The sequence below is a fragment of the Physella acuta genome, unplaced genomic scaffold (assembly GCF_028476545.2).
Source record: "Physella acuta isolate Inbredline_101_S28 unplaced genomic scaffold, ASM2847654v3 ptg001387l, whole genome shotgun sequence".
NCBI lineage: Eukaryota > Metazoa > Mollusca > Gastropoda > Physidae > Physella > Physella acuta.
The window spans coordinates 24,353-49,872 of NW_026732902.1; the positions used below are offsets into that span (position 1 = coordinate 24,353).

The window sequence follows — 25,520 nt, forward strand, 5'->3', positions numbered from 1 at the left end:
TTTTTCCCCCCCACATTTACATACCAGGTACAAGGGTGTGGAGGCGGAGGGAGGGGGGGGGGCTCACTTAATCGACCCATCGCCATCCACCTCAGGTAAAATAATCTCCAGGCGACCGTAGTTCTCTTCCCTGCACATAACAACTAGGTGTGCTAGGTCTGACACTAATGTCTTCCTATAAAATACAGCATTGTTCAAGTTGAGATGGAGAAGGGGGGGGGGTAACTCACTAGGCCTAACATCAACCGTGGCCTCAGTTGTAACAATAAACAATGGCGAACTTTGACCTTTAAGTATTTTTTCAATTTAATTAAACTGTGAACTCTGTCCGACCCGTTAGGGTAATGGAAACTGGAACCTCTTTTGTTGAGCTTGGCATATAGCCCCCCCCCCCCCACTTCCGGCATGTCCCCAAACTATATCTTCCTCCCCGAAATCCCATTCGGAATTACATTTGTTGAGTCAGTCATTCTTTTGGATTTAATCGCACGGAGTCTACTCAAGAGTTCAAAATTTTTATTGATTTCCAAGCCTCCACCATTATCCAGGCTTCAGACTTTTCAGATAGACAAAGTAATCCTAAAGGCTCGTTCATCAGGCCTATATGTCAAAAAATTGCTTGCTGGAGAAAAAAACGACAATTTGCAATTTCAGCAAAGAGCCGGACTTTTAATTAGATTCAGCCTTGTTTGTTTTAAAATTCTATTGAATATGTCTCGTAACTATCCTAGTGGAGAAAAAAAACGCGCATTATCGGTGAAAAAAAAAAGAAAGATCGAAGCTGAGCTTGCTGAAAAAACTACAAAACTGCTCTCCTTTTTCAAACCAACTTCGAGTACCAAGGAAGATAGTCACGTAGAAAAGGGATCTGCAATTGAATCAGACACCGCCGGGGTAAAAGATGTAGAGCAGGCTCAAAACAATGTGATTTGAAAGATGATACAGCTAAACCCCTTGAAGATAGTCATGCTATATACGACCTTCATTTTTGGCCAGAGCGGGAAAAGATGTCAGAGGTATTTAGAAACTATTGGATTCAACGTGGTACCACACCATGTCAAAACAAAAACGGGAACTCTAAAGAATCGGTCATACAGTTAGAAAGAGAGTCACAACGTCGGTTCTGCACCATTTCTTTATTCACACGTGTCCATGCACGAACAGGAGAAAACTTTGAAAGAAATTGGTTGTGTTATTCCAAAACAAGCGGGTGTGTTTATTGTTTTGTATGTAAGCTGATGTCACCTATAACTAAGAAACTGACATCAGGGTTCAAACAATGGAAAAGTGCCCATGAAGTGCTCTCTAGGCATGAAAATTCCAAACAACATATTGATTCATAGGCAGCGCTGTGTTCACGAAAATCTACTGGTCAGATTGACATGAAACTTGTAACGCAATATAAAAGTGAAATTCAGTACTGGAGACAAGTACTTCACAGAATCGTTAGTGTGATAAGTTTCTTTGTATTCGTGGTCTTCCGTTCCGGGGCAGAACTGAAGAGGTTGGCTCTCCAAACAATGGGAATTATCTCGGGTTGCTGGAGCTGTTAAGTCAGTACGATACCTTTCTCGCAGAACATATGCGGATACACGCCAACAAAGGACGTGGAAATACATCCTACATATCTTCAACAATATGTGAGGAGATGATTGAACTTATGGATCAATAGGTTTTGTCTGTAATTGTAGATGAAATAAAGACAGCGAAATATTTTTCTATATCTGTAGATTCGACTCCAGATGTTTCACATGTTGATCAACTCACAATCGTTATTCGCTATGTACAAGACACCGGACCTATTGAGCGCTTCTTAAAATTTGTACCAATGTTTTCACACACTGGTTCGGAAATAGCTAATTTAATACTAACATTTTTGGAAGAAAATTGAATTGACATTAAAAATTGTCGCGGTCAATCATATGACAACGCGACCAACATGAGCGGCAAGTATAACGGTGTTCAGGCTAAAATCCGGGAGAAGTGTGACGTAGCATTGTATGTACCGTGCACAGCACATTCACTCAATTTAGTTGGGAGCTGTGCAGCTGAGTGCTGCCCCACGTCAGTTGGATTTTTAATCTCCTTCAGAACCTTTACTCTTGGCTTTCTGCATCTACCCATCGTTGGCATATACACAACAAGCACATGAATGGATTGCCTGTTGCTAAAGCTTTGTCGGAAACCAGATGGTCTGCTCGACATGATGCTGTTAAGGCTTTAAATAGAGGGTATAAGGGAAATATATCGGCTTTGGAGGAGTTAGCAGCCGATGAAATTCAACCTCTTAAATGTAGAGCTGAAGCTGACGGATATCTTAAAAGTTTACAAAAACTAGAAACAGTAATATTATTGGAGGTATGGGATACAATTTTAGAGAGATTGCAAAAAAACAAATTTATCTCTTCAAGAAAAAGGTTTATCTCTTAATACAGCAGTTAATTTGTTAAAATCTGTTCTCCTTTTTATTGAAAGTCAACGTAATGAATTCGCTAGCTTCGAATTTATCTGTGTATGATGACGTCTAACTGCAGTGGAGAGCGCTCATTTTCCAAAATGAAAAAGATTAAAAGCGATCTTAGAAGCACAATGGGACAGCTGAGACTTAGTATGCTCTCACTTATGAGCATAGAAAATGACATTGTAAGCTCACTGAATTATACAGAACTAATAGAAGATTTTGCTATCAGGAAAGCTCGAAAACGTTCCCTATAAAAGTTACTTGGTCTTTAGTTCTAAATAAAAAGAACTGTAATAAATGTAAGTATTCATAATTTCTTTTGCATTAGTAAATAAATAATTGTCACTTTAAATGCTCTTAAGTCTCAATGTAATTTAACATTACATTTAATGTAACATTTTTTGTCTATGCCATGGCTTCTGTTAACATTTAGCTTATTCCATTCAACATTCATTTTTGGAAAGGCCTCTATTTTGTGATGTCATTATATAAACTATATGTTACCGAGTCTATTCACTTGTAGTGCCAAATGTTACCGAATGTATTTACTCGTGCTATCTTTGACCAGCACACAACATCGACCACAATACAGATACTCGGAAGTGCAGGTTTACATTGATCTCTTTATTACATGAATCAATAGAAATGCTCCACATAACAATGCATCAATGTTCCACAAGAATACAATGAACCAACTGACCCCCACTGTCCTCACTAGTCCTCACATATCAGAATGCACGTGTCCATCGTTCCTATTCTCCCAAATCACAACACGTCTCCACAGTTCAGTCTTCAACTCTGTTCTGCCCTTCTCCAATACGCCGTCTTATTATATCCCTCGTATTCGTAATCCTTTCCATTCGTTGCATCAGACTATGAACTACGCAGTTCTGTCGTATCGCTTCCCAAACTACGCAATGGCTTTGTGTTCGTTATCAGTCCACACCCCCTGTATCAGTTGCATCAGCCCAGTTTGGCCTTGATCGTGACTTTAGTTGACCGACTGTATTGCGTTCTTATCGTCTATAGTAACTACACTAGTTACATATATATATATATATATATATATATATATATATATATATATATATATATATATATATATATAGTTTAGGGGGCCCCGGAAAAAGTTTCAGCCAGGGGCCCCGCAGAAGCTTAATCCGCCCCTGCAGTTCCCACCTACCCACCTAAAAAGTATCGGCAAAGTTCGTTAGCTACGTAAACTGCACTAGACATATTTTTTAAAAATGAATATTCATTGACATCATTGACATATGTTACACATATGTTACATTTTGCGACAACATTAATTAGTGCGTTGGGCTTGTATGAAAACTCACTTCGAACTAACTCAATTACATGCTATTTATTTTAACATTACACGGTAAGCGTCATCTAACTGATGTGAGGTGAGGACAGGGTCGACAATAAACCAACACGAAAGTACGAAAGAGAGATAGTCTGCCTATTAGAGAATGGACCCCCTAACTTTCCTAACCCCACCATTTATTATACCCTCCCTAACCTCTAAATTTCCTGCGCTATATGTCACTTCCCTCCCAATCGTTCCTATTCTACGGAATTGTGTGTACTATTTATTTACATTCTTTAATCAAATATATAAAGTTCAATTCTGTATGTAAAATGTTTGTCGTTGATACTTCAATGGATTTAAGTGTTAGATTATTATTATAGTGCTCATGGTCTAAATTTATGAGTTAAAAAATTACTATTGAAACAATTTTCATTTTATATCATTAGAATAATAATTTTCAATTATGAACATTACAAAAAATTTAAATTAAGTGTATCAACGTTTATAAAATTTCTAAAATTGTGTCTGAAATGTATTTGCATTTTGTCCTTTAGTTCTCATAACGTCCCTTGATTTGGAAAACACAGTTACTTCCCTTTAAAGAACCATTTAATCGGGGGAAGAAAGAATTTACTTCTTATTACTTTGTTTTGGTGTTAAGAAAAAAAAATAACATAATTAGCGGGGATTGATTAAGTGCAATGTCGTTGGTATTTTTAATACGGCCTTTTATTTATTCTATACACTGAACATACTGTTTACTAATTATTTTTTACATCGATAACATTTAATAAGCCAGGTCCTACACATCCTATATGTTTATTTCTTTCCATTTACGGATGAGCTTGGAGTATTATAATTTTGTTCACTAATTTGAAACAGGCGCCTCCGCCGGCGCCCCTGCACTGTTCGATTTGGCGCCCTGGGCTTTCATGTGAGCGCTATGGTGCATAATTTCGTTTTAAACAGTGCGATAGACTATGGATAAGAAATGTTACTACAGTCTTTAAGTGAATCAAATCCGGGCGTCCTTCGGCACCCCGACAGGGTGCTATTTGGCGCCCCGGGCCTTCTCGTGTACGTTATGGTACCTACGTTCGCGTAAGTGAGTTCAAAAGACTATGAATAAGTTAGGTACTATAGTCGTTTACTAAGTTGAATCGGGCGGTTACGCCGCACGTCGTCATGGTGTGATTTGGCGCACCGGGCTAGACTGTGGACACTTTGAGTTTATATTTGCGTTTGTGTTTTTTTTTGTTTGAGTTTGGGTTTGCGTTTGTGGTTGTGTTTGCGTTTGGGTTTGGGTTTGTTTTCGTTTGCTCTTTTTCTTTGCGTTTGTGTTTTCGTTTGCTTTTTTCTTTGCATTTGTGTTTTCTTTGTGGTTGTGTTTGTGTTTGCGTTTGTTTTTGTGTTTTCGTTTGTATTTGTGTGTGTGTAATGTTTGCGTTGTTTTTTTTTTTGTTTGGGTGTGTTTTGGTTTTGTTTGGTTGTGGTTGGGTTAAGGTTTTGTGTTTGCGTTTTGATTTGTTTTCGTTTGCTTTTTTGTTTGCGTTAGTGTTTTTGTTTTCTTTGTGTTTGTGGTTGGGTTTGTCTTTGCGTTTGTTTTTGTGTTTTCGTTTGTATTTGTTTTGTGTTAGTGTGATGTTTGCGTTTTTTTTTTTGTGTGTGTTTATGTTGGTTGTGGTTAGGGTGGGCAATGCCGGGTAAATGCTGATTAGTAATCACACACGTTATGGTCCTTTACAGATACGTTTTTCAGAGATGCCAGTGCAGGGCCTGGGCGGGACGGATAGTCTCAATATAACTATAATTATCATTAAAAATTTAAAACAAAAACCCACGTTTTCTGATTGAACTAAAAAGTAGAAAATAAATGCTATACATCACAGTAATGCAAGCGATCACTCTACTATAAGCGATCGCAAACTGCGTGAGCATTATGACAAAAAATGAAAAACGTGGGGCGCCGAAGTAAAAGTAAAAGTAAAAGAAAATCACGGCGCCCCACGTTTTTCATTTTTTTAAATGATAATTATTTTCTACTTTTTAGTCTTTGCCTGGTTGTTTGCATTCAAATCTTGCTGTCGATTTTATCTTCTCACATTCACTTTTTTTTTGGGTAAACAAAGACAAACACTCACAAAGGACGAACACAAAGATAAAAGGGACTTATACCAGGCATGACATGCTTATTATTTAGGATCAGCTGGAGGTTCGTGTCGACGCATTCATTCCATCTCCTGTAGACATTCCTCATTGCAATGGTTTTTTCCTGTTAACTTGCTGCAATCCAATTCCACAATGCGTACGCCTTCGAGTGATCGTACTCGACTGAGCGCAATATACGCCTGGCCCGTTTCAAAAAGCGCTGGTCCTAAATAGACCACTGCGTGATCAACTGTGCAGCCTTGCATTTTATGCACTGTGCAGGCCCAGCATTGAATTATGGGCAGTTGTCTTCGCTCGACTTTTCCATAATTCAGTTTTCCATCAAATTCTACGCATCTCGGCTCAATCCGATGGATTCCATCTGGCACAAAGTCAATGCTTAAGTCGGGAATGTCTTTATCAATCTGGTTGCGTCTGAAATTTGGCCAATGAATTTCTGTAATGTTGCCGATTGCACCATTAACCAGTCCCTTTTCAACGATGATGTTCGCTCTCAACATTCCATTTCGTTCGGTGGGGGGGGGGGGGTAGAATTTCTTCGGGGGGGGGGGGGGAGGAGCCTGGAAGAAACTGGCCAGAGTGTGCTCGTGGGATCACACATAATGAACTAGCTATAACAGGCAGATAAAAATGTCAAAGGCTAATTATTTAGGTTTAAAATGGGATATAATTAACATAAAGAAACGAAGTGGGGGTGGGGGGATGTCATAGGCCTTAGGGGTCGTCCGTAAATAACGTCAAACTCGTAGGGGGAGGGGGGGTCCGTAATTTTGTGACGGTGTGTGATGAGGTAGAAGGGGATTCAGATGATGCGAAGTCACACTTTTGCATTTTGAAAAAGCAATGTTAGAAAACGAAGTTTAGACGTTATTTCGCGATTTAGAAAACTGTTTTAATAAATTGTAATAGGAATTGATTAAAATACTCTATCTTGATAGAGTTCTGACAAGATTTTGGAAAAATATCTGTTTTAAATAAACCGGGAGTGATCTCCCCTAAACTTTCTCGAATATTTTTATATAAAATAACAGGGGATGTGAACTCGGGCTATAGACATGATTTTTAATCCATTTTAAATACTTAAAGTTTTAAAAATAGAATAAAATCTCGTAGACAAAAGAATTGCACACCGAGTGAACGCTAAATAAAAAGGTGCATAATAGTGCGCAATATTATTAGTACTTTAAAAATTTACATTAGTTTTTTGAGAAATCGGAAGTAGCGTAAATTACTACTTCCGGTCAACGGAAATTACTCAAAATTTAACAGAAGGTAGAGAATTAGATCTTTTACTTACATGTGAAATTTCATTTATTTATGAGAAATAGTACTCAAGTTATAGGCTTTTGAAAAATTCAAAGTAGAAAAAGTACCACTTCCGTTATCGGAAATCGCTCAAAAGTTGATAGGGATCTACGATTTTGATAAAATACTTATACATGAAATTTCATCAACCTAGCTGTAACGGTACTCAAGTTATCATGTTTACACACACACACACACACATACACACACACAGACATATTATTGATGACCCCCTACTTTCTAGTTTTTTAAATAGTAGTCTATAATTTATTTTCTACTTTTTAGTGCATTAGTACATAAAAGCTTGTTATTAAAACGTTTTTTATGAAATTTTTATGAAGATCGAACCCTAATAATCCAGCATCCCCCTTCTCTATTTCAAACGATTTCCACAGGACTTATTTGGTCTTTTTCTCTTCCTCTTTCCCCGTGGACCTCACACGAGCTCCTGCTTAGGGATGTTTTTTTACTGTCTTTTTGATATTGTGCCTTAACCACAGAGGCGTATCCAGGTTTTCGTTGTAGGGGGACGAAAAGAGCAACAAAAGGCGCCGAATTTTCAACACGTTCTATATACGTGTATGATATATATATATATATATATATATATATATATATATATATATATATATATATATATATATATATATATATATATATATATAATTACTAGCTGTATGTCATTACTTCGCTATGATGTAAAATAAATTGAAAGTAGCACTCTGAAGAAATAAGAAAAAACACACAATGTTGGCCGACAAAACAAAAATTGTATCAATCTAAAAAAAAAAAAAATGTACACACACTACAACCAAAAACAATGAACGTAACACAATCTGTTTTGTAATTCTTGTAAAAAAAATTTCTTACATAATAATTCCTGGGAAATTATTTAAGACAAGTGAAATAGGGGAAATAATTACTCTCTTAATATAAATATGTATATATCTACACATTTAATTAAATAAAATGTCAAAACAAATAAATAATTGCTTTAGAATAAAATGCACTTGTCTTTACAATTTACAAAATGTTTTTGTCTATAATCAGAATTTAATATATCGTCATCATAAATGCTAAAGTATTACAGCATAATGTAAAAGTTTTAAAATCAGGGTTGGTATAAAACCACGCTTTTCGATATAATAGAAAAATATTCGTAATAACATCCTACATTTAACTAAATTTCGTTCATTTTAGCTCAGATCATATATTTTTTAATTAACTACTAATTCTTTGTGTTCTTTAAAGATCATTTTTTAACATAGTGATAGGTATGAGTTAGATCACTTTATTGATCACACACCTTTTTACTGGTAATTGAAATAACAATATTCACAGAGTTTTACGTTTAAAAAGCTAATTTTCTGGCGGCATGGTACTTTGGTACATCATTACGCGTTTTTCTACATGTACTTAACAGATCAGTTCGGGGTAGGTAGGGGGGGGGGGTTCAACTTCATTCACCACTGTCCGGTCACTTTAAGTCAATTATCCAACCCAGTGTATACCTAGGTGTGACATTAATCTCGCTCTACACCAGGGGTCTCCAAACTTTTCAGCCCAAGGGCCGAATTAACTATCAAATATCAGTTCGGGGGCCAGAGTTTCTTCAAGCGCCCCCCCCCCCCCCCCCGAAAAACGTGTACCGTCCCACCCCCCATCCCCCCTTAACGAAATATAATTTATATAGAAATATATACCAATTTCAATTGCCCCCCCCCCCCCCCCGGAGAACAAAAAGTCTGAATGAAACACTGTCGGTGGCCAACAACACACTCGAGGTCCAAGTTTGCTCTCAAATTATTCTTCACGTATTTCATTCTTGAAAGTGTTTGTTCACATAGGTATCTTGTTCAAAAAATTGAAAGGTACTTTGATGCAAAAGTTTTAATATTAGGAAAATCCTCCTTTTGCAAAAACTTTTAAAAACCCACCCGCCCTTCTTTGAATGTGTCTCTAATGACCTCCAGCTGCAGTTCATCTTTGAACTGTCTCTGAACTATCTATATTCTTTCCGGTAACAGTGCCATACATTCCATGCAGGGAAGCCAGCTCTTGTGTTCTGTTCATGTCTTCATCCACACCTCTAATCAACATAAGCATTTGAGAGGTGGAACAGCTGTCCAGCGACTGATCCATTACAATTAAAAAATTGAGAAACTTGCTTGCATTTTTCACTATTTGTGTCACGATGTTTTCACCTATGTCTGTAACACGGCGGGCAATGGTATTTGCACTCAAAGCTACATTTTCAAATTATTTTGAATTTTCTGGTCATAGTCTCTCAGCCACCTCTAACAAACATTTAATCCGTGGACAAAAAAATCGCCGCGGGCCGGATGAGAGGACCCCGCGGGCCGCATCTGGCCCGCGGGCCGTAGTTTGGAGACCCCTGCTCTACACAATTGTGGTGGTGATGTGTGTTGGTGGGGGGGGGGGGGGGAGGAGATAACCAACTCAGAGTGAACATAGCGTCAGTTTTTAGATGACTGTTCTAAACATACATATATATTACACAAATATATATTACACAAATATATATTACAAAAATAGAGTTAAATAAGTAGCAGTGGTATTGTGACAATATTTTTTTTTACCGAGTGGTCCATGGGGAAGGGGGGTTGTAGCTGTTTCATATAATTTGTAATCGTAATCACTATCGCCCAAACTGTAAGAATACTACTACTTCATCATGATGACGTTGTTGACCTCGTCGAAATTTCCCCACCACTACGCAGTTTGCTCATAAGTAAATTTAAATAGAGGTGCCACATCAGTTGTATTTGTTTCTGTATTGTTTTTTTTTAATTAATCACACGATTCAAACTGTATATATAAAGTAATTATGTGTGAAGTTTTATGTATAACATTTCCTAATTCAGTTATTTGTAAGCAAATACATTATACAGTTTTCTTAAACTTAACACCCCTCTTGCCAAGTGGTACTACCCGTAGAGGTTTTTTAAACATTGCAATGCATCGTAATGGTTATTTTTAGAATGGCAAACTGATGCAGCTGTTAATACGTGTTGTAAACGTAGACACTACTAGACTAGTACAATAATGCTTAATTGCTGCATTTAAAAAAATCTTTTGATTTACATAGATGTGCCGACCAAAATATTTTTTAACAAATATCATTGTTTAAAACTTTGAGTTTAAAAAGTTTCCAAAAAGGCGCCACTTTGCTGAAAATGGCCAGAGGGGGAGAGGCCGCTCCCCCTGCTCCCCCCCCCCCTGCGTACGCTACTGCTTAATCACCACTTTTTCCATGCTCTTATTTGATTCTCATCTGTCTGTAGCCTAGCCCCGAGCCATACAGTAAAAGATATATCATATTTAGCTATAGATCCTGATTGATTTTTTTTGACAATGCATGTGAATACGACATTGAATTAGAATATTAAAACGCTTTTTATCGCTGCTGATTATAATCAGAACGTCATGGGCCGTGCCACTATCATTGAACTGGTTATTACAGCTTCTTCAACCAGTACAGTTAGTTCTGTATTTGTTGTTGATTGTGTACGAGAAGGCTGCGCACATCTGATAAATCCAAGACTTCGAGCTGTTGTGTCCGTTGTATTCCAGTTTGTTTCCTCTAGCTTGTTTCATTATACAATCACCCATTCAACGAAATACCAATATCAAATTCCAATGTGTACAATAATTTCCTATGGAATTTCAATTGTATAATATTAATCTAACAAAATTATAATCCAACTATGTACTATATCATAACAGAGACTGCTCCAAAGATAAAACATAAAATGATTGCCCCAAACGAATTAGCACCTGCTATTAACATCCCTCTTAACTCAGATGAGGTTTATTTTTTTCTTACATAACTGATCATTTTTTAAAGGATAATGTATCTTAAGGGAAATTTAATTTGCGTCGAGTACAATTTTAGGGACGACAATTTTTTTTCCGGACTGTCGCACAAACACACACACACAAACACACACACACATATATATATATATATATATATATATATATATATATATACTAGCCGTCCCGGCCAGGCCCTGCTCTGGCTTCTGTGAAAAACCTTTCTGTTAAAGACCATTACCTGTGTGTTTAGTAATCATCATAAACCCGGCATTGCCCACCCAAACCACAACCAACCAAAACCAAAACAACAAAACGCAAACATAACGCTAACACAATTGCAAATACAAACGAAAACAAAAACCTAACAACAAACCCAACCACAACCACAAACACCAATACAAACACAAAGAAAAAATAAACAAAAAAGCAAACGAAAACAAAAACCTAACAACAAACCCAAACACAAACACCAATACCAACACAAAAAAACAACGAAAAAGCAAACGAAAACAAACCAAATCCAAACGCAAAACCAACCAAAAACACAAATACAAACCCAAAGAAAAAAACACAAACAAAAACGAAAAAAAGAATGAACAAAAACGAACCAAATCAAAACGCAACCACTAACGCAAACCCACCTAAACACAAAGAAAACACTAACGCGAACATAAACGCCCGGGGCAGAATCGCCTGTTTTAGCTTAATAAACGACTATAGTACCCCAACTTATTCATAGTTTTTGCACTCACTTAAACGAACGCGCCTGTTTCAATTTAATGAACAATTATAATACTCCAAGCTTATTCGTAAAATACCTACAACATTTGCACTTGACCAATCCCCGCTAATTATGTAATTATTTTTTTCCCAACACCAAAACAAAGTAATAAAAAGTAAATGCTTTTCCACTAATGCAATGGTTTTATAAAGGGAAGTAATTGTGTTTTCCTAATTTATCAAAGGGAAGTAAGCGTTATAGGACTAAATAAAGACATAATTAGAATTTTTGTAAAAGATGATATTTTTTTTAAATTGTGTTTAATGAACATGCCGACAATTATCACTATAATTTGAAAAATGAAAATTATTTCCCAACACTTTCAATGGTAATTTTTTAACTCATAAATTTAGACAAATGCGCACGGTAATATTCTAACACTTTAATCCATGGAAGTATGTCAACGATATACATATTTATTTTTACATACAGAACTGAGCTTTATATATTAGATATATATATATATACATATGGGGGCGTCAAACTGAAAGTTCGCCCCGGGCGCCGGGAGGGGTCGTTACGCCTCTGCCTTTACTTTCAGCTAACAAATACTTAGCCCTGTTTATTTGAAGCTGTTTCAGAAGGATATAGACAAACAATTAAAGAAGCTGGGGAAATGGCTAACATGGGGTTGGGGTAGGAAGGGGTGATTGTACTGCGGGATGGGAGGGAGGGGTAATAACAGGTGGGTAATGTCTACGACCCGTGCTATTATAGTTTATAATACACATCATTATATTTATAAAAACTGTCTAGCTCTAGTAGCTGGCACTCCAATAAAATGTATAACATCTTGCATGTTCTCTAATTTTTAGATAATTCATTGCTGAATCGCAAACACTGTAGCTACACCATTTTCCTTTTTAAAAAATAAAGCTGTGTGCCCACTATCTAGGTTTTTTTTTTTACTTTGATTACTCTTTCTTTTAATTGTCTGGGCCTATATAGCAGACGCTCCATGTTAAAGGTCATGCTTGTTTTATAATATGTTCTATAACATGTTCTGTAAGTGTGAACGCTATAGAGAAAGTCTTGTAATCGTGCAAAAAAAAAAATCGAGATTGTTACAAATCTCGACGTTTCACACCTCACTGATACGGAAAAACATAATTTTGCAATCTTGTCCGTATGTCTGTGTGTCTGTCTGTGTGTCTGTGTGTAAACACGATAACTTGAGTACCGTTACAGCTAGGTTGATGAAATTTCATATACAAGTATTATATCAAAATCGTAGATCCCTATCAACTTTTGAGCGATTTCCAATAACCGGAAGTGGTACTTTTTCTACTTTGAATTTTTCAAAAGCCTATAACTTGAGTACTATTTCAGATAGATAAATGAAATTTCACACGTAAGTAAAAGATCTAATCCTCTACCTTCTAGCAAATTTTGAGTAATTTCCGTTGACCGGAAGTACTAATTTACGCTATTTCCGATTTCTCAAAAAATGCATGTAAATTTATAAAGTACTAATAATATCCCGCACTTTTATACACATTTTATTAGGCGTTCACTTGGTGTGGGACAGAGTGGTCTAGCGGTAGAGAGCTGGACTGCTAACCCGTTAGTCTCGAGTTCGAATCCGGGTTCAAGTCAGTATACCGTCCCTGAGTCCACCCAACTCTGATGGGTACCTAACTCCTGTTAGGGAAAGTAAAGGCGGCTGTGCATAGTGCCGAGGTCACAGAAACAAGTGAACTCTACTTCACTTTCCCCATAGACCGTCAGGTTTGAAAGGGAAACTTTTCACTTGGTGTGCAATTCTTTTTTTTTTTATGAGATTCTATTATATTATAAAAAGTTTGAGTAATCAAAAATGGATAACAAATATTGTCTATGTCCTGAGTTGCCATCCCTCGTAATTTTATATTAGAATATTCGAGAAGGTTTAGGGGAGATCACTCCCGGTTTATTTACTATAGAGCACATTCTAAAATATCGGTAAGGTGGCGGGCACCACCTATTTTAAATCGACAAACTCCTTCCATAACTTGTCATTTTCCCATAATCTATTTTCTTATTTTCTTATAGTCATAATGTATTAATAATAATAAACAAAAATGTTTCAAAATAATAAAATTATTTGGCATTTTTTTCAAATTTCATTCACACAGAGAAATGTATTTTCAAAACGTAAAGAAAGTAAACAAAACACATAAATACAAAGAAAACATTTTGTAACACATATGGTTACCAACCAATGGGGGATAAGAATAAAGTTGTAATTCATTGAGTTGCAGCCCCTGTGGGATCGCAGCCCTGTTGATGTAATTGTTGTGCATGCTCTTCTGTGAGCGATTTTACCTGTGTCCCATGTGATGTGACATGGGACTATCGGTAGTTTCGTGCCTAGCCGTGTCAGTCACACACAAGGCTGCTGTCTGTGGGGGGTGACGGTACTAAGAGGTAGACATAACAATGTAGACCTAATGAATGTAGTGTGGATTTATAAATTATGTTTATTGTTAGAATACTTATTTGTGTATTCCTGCTAGTGCTGCATGTTGCACACTAGTTAGGTTGAGTATTTATTTAATTATTTATTGTTGTACTACTTATTGGTACTTGTTGGCAGTGCTGTGTACTGACCGCAACATATTTTATTGCACCCGTGTATGTTTGTAGCATACACGTGGTATTATCATTGATGTAACCTTTTGTTTACATTTGTTTTAGGGCTACAGCTTTTTTTTTTTGTTTTTCTTCTGTTTTGGTTTGTTCCATTATTCATCTCTAATCGTCGTTCTACTGTTGTTCTACATCGCCGTCATGGCTCGATGTACTGTTGAATAAAGCCAGTACTTGACATTAACTGTCGGAGTCAGTGTGTCCTAAATCTCTGGGTCAGCCCGTCTTAACCATAACACTTCAGTGGGTAAAAACATTCCCACTGAGTGAGGGTTACACATTTAATTTAAAAATATAATAAAGTCAATCAGAGTTATGTACCTTGTGATTGGCGCCTTCTGCGTTTATCGGATCAGTTCGTGGCGTTCGTTCCATTCGTTCACTTCGGGTTTTCTGCGTGTACAGGGTGTGATGTGCAAAGTTGGGACAAGTATCGAACATATTTAATAAACCTAGGCAGTAAAAAAAAAAATTTTAACTGTAACAAATGAATAAAAATAAATAATATTTTAAAATAATGTTTATGAAAAAAAATCTGTTTCTGTCAAATAGTGAGAGGCGGGCACATACGAATCTTTCATCGTGCGCCATGGAGCCCGCGGTCAAAGGGTTGGGAACCCCTGTGTTATAGCATAGATCAGGGGTTTCCAACCCTGTGCCCGCGGGCGCCATGGCGCCCGCCGAACGATTCGTATGTGCCCGCCTCTCACTATTCGACAGAGACAGAATTTTTTTCATAAACATTATTGAAAGGTTGAAGGGGATGGAAATCGAAAGTTTGAGGAGTAGGGGGGTGCAAATCGAAAGTTTGAGAGGGGGGGGGGGGTGTGCAAATCGAAAGTTTGAGGGGGGGGTGCAAATCGAAAGTTTTGTCCCCGGGTGACGGGAATGGTAGCTACGCCTCTGGAGGGAGTTTGTCGATTTAAAATAGGTGGTGCCCGCCACCCTACCGATATTTTAGAATGTGCTCCATAGTAAAAAAAAAAGGTTGGGAACCCCTGGCATAGATTCTACATGTCGCAAATATAAAACAAAACTTTTGAGTTTGGCCTAGGGCCTATACGTCAAAAGTAAATAGATCTCATAGAGTTCATTCCCTTTAAATTAGTTCCCCTATAAAAAAATTGATTAGTTAATTTTATTTACTCTAGCTTTATTAATATTTATCACTTTTGTTCTAACAATCTAAGTTTAAATATTTTGGTAATCTATCGTTTTAGCGTAATCAATGCGGCTGCAGTAGTAATGTACATATGTTGTTGTTGTTGTTCGTTGTTGATAGTCCGCTTTCAATATTACTCTGTTTTTGATGGCTGTTTTGTTGTTTTTGTTAATGTTTAGTTTGATTTGGTTTGGTCTCCTTTCAGTTTTGGATGTTTTTATTTTGTGAGTTCAATTTTTTTTTATTGAGTGATGTTTTTTTTGTGTGTGTGTTTTTTTATGGATTGTTAAATTGATTCTTTTGATTGGTTGACATATCTTTTGACTAGGCTATGTAGAGGTGATGGGGCGTCCCCATAGCCAGTAATGTTTTTATTTTTATTTTCCAATTTAAAACAAATACAGTAACATTCCACGCCGTCTGAGTGGATATTATCAAGGTAGTTACATTGATGTATAGAGTATCCTAATTTATAAAAGCCCATGTGTGCACTTCTCTCGCTCTCTCTCTGTCCGCAAAATATTTTCACAGGCTATCAGATCAGTATCTTCAGCGATATATGGAGAACTGGCTACGGACTTTGGTTGAAAATAATGTGGTAGATGTTTTAAATGTATAAACTTAATTTTATTTAAAGAAGGAAAATAAAAAATAAAGACATATTTGAATGTAGAAAAACAATTGTAACTATGCAACCGGAAAAGTGTTTATAGTTATGAAAAGAACGCGATTAACAATGACGTCACACATGTTTACACTAAGGAAAGAACACAAAACTAATGGCGTCATCCTCCGATTTTAGAATATAAAGAAAGGAACTATTTCATTCAACTTTGATTTAGATCTACATACGCTATGAAATGTATAAAATACAGAGTTTCTTCCAGGCATCTCTTCCTTTATATATATATATATATATATATATATATATATATATATATATATATATATATATATATATATATATATATATATATATATATATATAATTTTTAAAAATATGTGTTACTTATGTACACAAAGGAAACAAGGGCTGGTTGAAAAAAAATGTACAGATCACATGTTGTCAGTAGCGTAGCGGGGGGGGGGGGGGGACAAATGTCCCCGGGCGCCGACCTCAGGGGCGCCAAAATGGGTTGGAAAGATAAATTGACAAGTTGAGGGGGGTGCAAATCGAAAGTTTGAGGGAGTGCAAATCAAAATCTTGATGAGGGGTGCAAATCGAAAGTTTGAGGGGGGATGCAAATCAAAAGTTTGAGGGGGGTGCAAATCGAAATCTTGAGGGGGGTGCAAATCGAAAGTTTGAGGGGGGGGGGGGGGTGCAAATCGAAATCTTGAGGGGGGGTGCAAATCGAAAAGTTTGTCCCGGGCGCCAGGAAGGGTCGCTACGCCTCTGCATGGTGTGTGCTCTCACCCTAGTACCGACATGTTAGGAGTGGGTAGGCGTGTAGCTATCACGGGGAGTGGGGATACAGTGGAGTTTAATTAAACCGGGAGTGATCTCCCATAAACTTTCTCGAATATTCTTATATAAAACAACAGGGGATGGGAACTCGGGATATAGTTATGATTTTTAATCCATTTTCAATACTTAAACTTTTTAAAATAGAATAGAATCTCATAGAAAAAAGAATTGCGCACCAAGCGAACGCCAAAACAAAATGTGCATAATAGTGCGGAATATTATTAGTGCTTTATAAATTTACAAGCGGTTTTTTCGAGAAATTGAAAATAGCGTATATTACTACTTCCGGTCAACGGACATTACTCAAAATTTGATAGAAGGTAGAGGATTAGATCTTTTACTTACGTGTGAAATTTATTATTTATTTCATTTATCCATCTGAAATAAAACTCAAGTTATGGGCTTTTGAAAAATTCAAAGTGAAAAAGTACCACTTCCGGCTATCGGAAATCGCTCAAAAGTTGATACGGATCTACGATTTTGATAAAATACTTATATATGAAATTTCATCAACCTAGCTGTAACGGTACTCAAGTTATCGTGTTTACACACACACACACACACACACACACACACACAGACATACGGACAAGATTGCAAAATTATGTTTTTCCGTATCAGTGACTTCGTATATACGAGAAAGTAATATAAGCAAAAACCATTGCTATTTGATAGGCTGCCATAAATTTTATTGTACACATTGTAAGCAAAAAAAAAGGAATTTAAATTTACATTGTTATTTTAAAACTTTGCAAAGTTATGTAAACAAATAGTTATCGATCACGGAGTTCCTGTACAGCCAATCAATATTTGTCTTACGAAAGTGAAACATGCGATTATAACTTAGGCTTGTTGAAAATAAATAGAAATGTAGCCTTAAACTCAACAAATTATTTTCTAGTTCTCTGGATTTGCAACTTTTATAGCATTTATTCAAAAATATTAAATTTCTAAATTAATTGCCTAAAATTATTTTTTTTAAATTTTTACGGTCAAAATCTAAAAAAAGCACGTTTTTATTCCATGTCAACAACATGATGAAAGGATTCTCGTCATCTCGCTCGCCTCCAATAGATCTTTTACTTATTTGTGAAATTTTATTTATCTATTTGAAATAGTAGTCGAGTTACATAAACCATAACATAAACGCAAGCATAAACGCAAACACTTGTGCAAAAAACTAAATGCAAACATAAACGCGAACTTAAACGGAAACATACACTCAAACAATAACGGAAACGGAAAAATAAATGTAAATATAACACACACAAGTATAAACGAGATACAAACACAAACGTAAACCAAACAAACATTAACGCAAACATAAACGCAAACAACAATAACGCAGAAAATGCTGCTTACATAAACAAAAACAATAAAGAAAATGGAAAGATAAACTTAATCTTAGAAGATATTTAGAAATGGCTTCTAAACTATTGTTGTTTAAAAAAAAATTATTAAACAGTATATTCAGTGTATAAAATAAATAAAAGGTAGTATTAAAATAGCTCTCTAATTTCTCTCTCTCTCTCTCTCTCTCTCTGTCTATATATATATATATATATATATATATATATATATATATATATATATATAGTAGCTGCATACCCGTGCTCCTCCACGGTAAATCTATTTTAACCAACTTGGGAACAGAACAAATTAAAAAGATAAACCGGGAGTGATCTCCCCTAAACTTTCTCGAATGTCTATAATATAAGCGGGCTGTGTCTGTCCTTCCTTCCTTCCTTCCTTCCTTCCTTCCTTCCGTCCGTCCGTCATCGCTATAGATTTTGGGACTATAAAAGTAAACTACGCACCATGCTGTGCTTTTCAGTGCACCGCAGTGTCTTATTATAAGTATTAGAGTAGGGTTTGTTTATATAGCGGCATAGAGCTATTTTATAATTTCCACTGTTTGTACAATTTTGCATAACGTAAAGAGAATATTAAATACACGCACATTGCTAAAACATATTAAAAGGATCAATGTCAAATATAGTTTTCTTTAATATTCCCAGAAAAAGTGGATACATTTTATTAACATATTAACAGTAGGGTAGAAAAATCTAATTAAACTGCTTAGTAATTTTGCCAATGGAGGTAATTCAAAGATAAATTGAACTCACGCTAAAAATGTGAATGCAAAATCTGCAAGACGGAATAATTGTTGGAATAATATAATTAGCAAAATGTGAATGCAAATTATGCTGAAGTGTAAGAGTACAATATTGTTGGAATTAGCACATTGATTGATAAAAGGCTATCTTTTATTTCTTTTTATTCACTGAATGTACTGTTTACTAATTATAATTTTTAATCAACTATTCCGCACCATTATAGACATTGGGTGCGCAATGGTTTTAGTTATGAAACTCAATTGTAAATTTTTAAAATTAAAATACTGGGAAAAAAATGCGTGAATTGATAAAGTGATATATGGTAGGTAAACACGGATATTATAGATATTGCCTATTTTTTATTGTATATTATTTATTATTATTCTATCTTTCGGTTTGCGGACAAGCTGGGGTTTTATAAGAGAGGCGTAGCTAGGGGGGGGGGGGGGGTGGAAATCGAAAGTTTTAGGGAGGGGGAGGGGGGTAGGGTGCAAATCGAAAGTTTGAGGGGGTGCAAATCAAAAGTTTGAGCGGGGGGAATTTCAAATCAAAAGTGGTGCAAATCGAAAGTCTGAGGGGATGGGTGGAAATTGAAATTTTGAGGGGAGGGGGTGCAAATCGTAAGTTTGAGGGAGGGTCAAATCGAAAGTTTGTCCCCGGGCGCCGGAAAGGGTCGCAACGCCTCTGTTTTGTAGTCATTCACTGTGTCAGACGCGTCCGCCGGGACTCGGAAAGGGCGCGATTTGGCGCTACGGGCTAGACTGTGAGCAATATGCCTTTATGATTGCATTTAAATTGTGTTTATGTTATGAGTGTTGTGTTCGTTTTTTCGTTGTTTTTTTTTTTTTGCGTTTGTTCGTTTGTGTTGTGTTTAGTTTTGTTCTGTTGCAAAGTTGGTATATTTAAAAATGATTTACCGTGGCGGAGCACGGGATACAGCTAGTCTATAATATAAGCGGGCTGAGCGTGTGTCAGTCCTTCCTTCCTTCCTTCTGTCATCGCTATAGCTTTTGGAACCATAAAAGTAAACATCGCACTATACTGTGCTTTTCAGTGCACAGCAGTGTCTTATTATAAGTAATAGAGTAGGGTTTGTTTATATAACGACATAGAGCTATTTTATAATTGCCACTGTGTTTACTCTTTTGCATAACTTAAAGAAAATATTAAATACACGCACATTGCTAAAACATATTAAAAGGATCAATGTCAAATATCATTTTCGTTTATATTCCTAGAAAAAGTGGATACATTTTTATAACATAATAACAGTACGGTAGAATAATCAAATTAATTTAACTCTTTTCTAATTTTGACTAAGGAGGTAATTTAAAAATACATTAAACTCACGCTAATAAAAAATGTGAATGCAAATATACGTTCGTCATAGAAGGAATTAGTGTTGCAATAATATAATTAGCAAAATGTGAATGCAAATTATGTGGATGTGTAAGAGGAAATTATTGTTAGAAAATTATAATTAGCATGGATTGATAAAAGGCAATCTTTTATTTATTTTATTCACTGAATGTGGGCCCTACTGTTTATTACTTATAATTTTTAATCAACTATTCAGCACTATTATAGACGCGTCATCACGTTCATCAGGGGTCCAAATCGAAAATTTGAGGGTGGTGAAAATCACCGGAAAGGATGCGATTTGGCGCTACGGGATAGACTGTGAGCAATATGCCTTTATGATTGCATTTAAATTGTGTTTATGTTATGAGTGTTGTGTTTGTTTTTTCGTTTGTGTTTTTTTTTTGCGTTTGTTTGTGTTGTGTTTAGATTTGTTCTGTTCACAAGTTGGTACATTTAAAAAAGATTTACCGTGGCGGAGCACGGGATGCAGCTAGTTCTAATATAACACTACGTGGGATGTCAACTCGGAATATAGACATGATTTTTGTTTACTTAAACTTTTAAAAACAGAATAAAATCTAGTAGAAAAAAAATTGCGCACCAAGCTAGCACCAAAACCAAATGTGCGTAATAGTGCGCAATATTATTAGTACTTTATAAATTTTCATGCGTTTTTTGAGAAATCGGAAATAGCGTAAATTAGTACTTCCGGTCAACGGAAATTACTCAAAATTTGATAGAAGGTAGAGAATTAGATCTTTTACTTACATGTGAAATTTCATTTATCTATCTGAATTAGTACTCAAGTTATAGGCTTTTGAAAAATTCAAAGTAGAAAAAGTACCACTTCCGGTTATCGGAAATCGCTCAAAAGTTGATACGGATCTACGATTTTGATATAATACTTATATATGAAATTTCATCAACCTAGCTGTAACGGTACTCAAGTAATCGTGTTTACACACAGACACACAGACACACACACACACAGACATACGGACAAGATTGCAAAATTGTGTTTTTCCGTATCAGTGAGGTGTAAAACGTCGAGATTTGTAAAAATCTCGATTTTTTTTTTTTTGCACGATTACAATACTTTCTCTATACTACGTATATACGAGAAAATAACAAAACAAACACAACACAACATAAATATAAAAGAAAACACAAACACAAAAGCTGCATACCCGTGCTCCGCCACGGTAAATCTTTTTGAAATGTACTAACTTGGGAACAGAACAAAATTAAACACAAATACAACACAAAAGAAAACATACCGCAGGTAGACGCGCCTGATTCAGAGAATGACTGTAAAAACCCCAGCTTGTCCGCAAACCGAAAGATAGAATAATAATTAGTAAACAATACGTTAAGTGTATAAAATAAATAAAGGACAGTATTTAAAATATCCTTGTTTTACCTACCATATAGCACTTTATCAATTAATGCATTTTTTTTTAAGTTCTTTAAATTTAAAAAATTCACAATAGAGTTTCATGACTTAAACAATTGCGCACCTAATGAGGGATGACACGTGTATACTGTTAATGATTAGTTGATTAAAAATTATCATTAGTAAGCAGTACGTTCAGTGAAAAAAATAATAAAACATAGTTTTTTATCAATCCATGCTAATTATAATATTACAACAATAGTGTCCTCTTACACATCTACAGAATTTGCATTCACGTTTTACTAATTATATTAGTCCAACAATAATTCCCTCTTGGTGATTTCGCATTCACATTTTTGTTTTGACGTGAGTTGAGTTTATTTTTAATTACCTCCATTGGCAAAATTAATTAATTAGTTTATTCGACCCTATTATTATTATAATGTATCCACTTTTTCAAGGAATCTAAACAAAAAAAAATGATATTTCAGATGTTTTAGCAATTTGCGTGTATTTAATATTTTCTTTACGTTATGCGAAAGAGTAAAAAAAATTCATAAAAAACGTTTTAATAACAAGCTTTTATGTAATGATGCATTAAAAAGTAGAAAATAAATTATAGACTACTATTTAAATAACTATAAAGAAAAGCGTGGGTCACTTTAGTATCTATTGGATACCTTTACTAATGTTAAGGAAGACACCCACGCTTTTCTTTATAGTTATTTAAATAGTAGTCTATAATTTATTTTCTACTTTTTAATGCATCATTACATAAAAGCTTGTTATTAAAACGTTTTTTATGAATTTGTTTTCAGTACTTTACATGTTTTATCTACAATAGAGTTACATGACTAAAAACCATTGCGCGCCTACTAAATATCACGTTCAGTAGGCGCGCAATGGTTTTTGAACGCAGCCATTACGTGGTCGTGATGGCGCAGCTATTGATGACGCGTGTGGTGTGGTTGGCTAGACATGCCTACTAATTCGGTCCAAATTTTTATTAATTCATAAAAAATCAATTAGGCATCCAATTAAGTCAAATTTTGTTTCAGATTGCATTGTCTTCATGTCTTGACCCACGTGCCAACTGTGAATCGTGTCGGTCAAGTAGAACTGTCCGAATTTTCACTCCTGCGTTTCCGTCTAGACAGACAGACAGACAGAGGAAGTGAGTTAAATAAAAGCTTGTAAAAAAAAATTCATAAAAAACGTTTTAATAACAAGCTTTTATGTAATGATGCACTAAAAAGTAGAAAATAAATTATAGACTACTATTTAAATAACTATAAAGAAAAGCGTGGGTCACTTTAGTATCTATTGGATACCTTTACTAATGTTAAGGAAGACACCCACGCTTTTCTTTATAGTTATTTAAATAGTAGTCTATAATTTATTTTCTACTTTTTAGTGCATCATTACATAAAAGCTTGTTATTAAAACGTTTTTTATGAATTTTTTTTTCAGTACTTTACATGTTTTATTTACAATAGAGTTACATGACTAAAAACCATTGCGCGCCTACTGAACATCACGTTCAGTTGGCGCGCAATGGTTTTTGAACGCAGCCATTACGTGATGGCGCAGCTATTGAAGGTGATGACGCGTGTGGTGTGGTTGGCTAGACATGCCTACTAATTCGGTCCAAATTTTTATTAATTCATAAAAAATCAATTAGGCATCCAATTAAGTCAAATTTTGTTTCAGATTGCATTGTCTTCATGTCTTGACCCACGTGCCAACTGTGAATCGTGTCGGTCAAGTAGAACTGTCCGAATTTTCACTCCTGCGTTTCCGTCTAGACAGACAGACAGACAGAGGAAGTGAGTTAAATAAAAGCTTGTAAAAAAAAATTCATAAAAAACGTTTTAATAACAAGCTTTTATGTAATGATGCACTAAAAAGTAGAAAATAAATTATAGACTACTATTTAAATAACTATAAAGAAAAGCGTGGGTCACTTTAGTATCTATTGGATACCTTTACTAATGTTAAGGAAGACACCCACGCTTTTCTTTATAGTTATTTAAATAGTAGTCTATAATTTATTTTCTACTTTTTAGTGCATCATTACATAAAAGCTTGTTATTAAAACGTTTTTTATGAATTTTTTTTCCAGTACTTTACATGTTTTATTTACAATAGAGTTACATGACTAAAAACCATTGCGCGCCTACTGAACATCACGTTCAGTAGGCGCGCAATGGTTTTTGAACGCAGCCATTACGTGATGGCGCAGCTATTGAAGGTGATGACGCGTGTGGTGTGGTTGGCTAGACATGCCTACTAATTCGGTCCAAATTTTTATTAATTCATAAAAAATCAATTAGGCATCCAATTAAGTCAAATTTTGTTTCAGATTGCATTGTCTTCATGTCTTGACCCACGTGCCAACTGTGAATCGTGTCGGTCAAGTAGAACTGTCCGAATTTTCACTCCTGCGTTTCCGTCTAGACTGACGACTGACGACAGACTGACGAGGAAGTGAGTTAAATAAAAGCTTGTAAAAACAGTGGCAACTATTAAATAAATTCAAGTCCTTATATAAACAAACCCTACTTTATTGCTTATAATAAGACAATACAATGCAAGTAAAAAGCACGATACGTGATTTGTTTACTTTTATGGTTCCTAAATCTATAGCAATGACTGACTGGCACACTACCACCAGCGTTATTTATATATATATATATATATATATATATATATATATATATATATATATATATATATATATATATATATATATATATATATATATACATATACATATACGTATACGTGTATGTGTATACATATATGTATAATTAATTTTAAAAAGACGTTTTAATAACAAGCGTTTATGTGATAATGCACCAGAAAGTTGAAAATAAAAGATTTTCTTTAAATATTTAAAAATACACTACTATTTAAATTAATTATACAAAAAAGCGTTGCATGAAAGAAACACTAGGTCTACATGCAGACTACTTTTAATATTATACAAATTTGGTGGTAATGTGTCTTTATTATCGGGTAACTTTTACGTCATTATTTTTTTTCTTTGCCATAGATTCATTTACTATAGAATCAATGATGTCATTATTTTTTACAAACGAACACTAAAGCTACAAGAAAAACTTGTTTAGGTAGTTTCATTTCATTTGACTGAAAGTTTTTATTTTTCTTGTATTTTCTTTTGAGCGTTCCGGACACACAGAGCGACAGAATAGCGAAACTTTTATAATAAATTAGCGTGCCCAACGCTGTCTCAGAAAAAAATTTGATAGCTCGGGGCAAAATAAACATAGGCGCCATCGTGCTGAATTGATAACCTTGATTCAATTTAGCTAACGACTATAGCAACCCAATGTATCCATAGCCTATCACACTCTCTAAAACGAACGTAAGCGCCACGGTGCTCATAGTTGAGCACGGGTTGCCAAATCGTTCCCTGCCTGGGCTCCTTAGAACACGCCTGATTCGATATAGTGAAAGATTATTGTTTCCCGTCGTGTCTTTAGTGTATAGCCTTTTTTT

At 35.4% G+C, this 25,520-nt stretch overlaps 1 long non-coding RNA gene across 1 annotated transcript; it reads left to right on the forward strand.

Moving 5' to 3' along the window:
- Positions 1 to 390: 390 nt before the first annotated feature.
- On the forward strand, positions 391 to 24,572 carry LOC131927242 (uncharacterized). The gene is made up of 4 exons (XR_009383611.1): positions 391 to 2,760; positions 23,057 to 23,172; positions 23,709 to 23,824; positions 24,361 to 24,572. It is a non-coding gene; the product is annotated as an uncharacterized LOC131927242 (long non-coding RNA).
- The last annotated feature ends 948 nt before the right edge of the window (positions 24,573 to 25,520 follow it).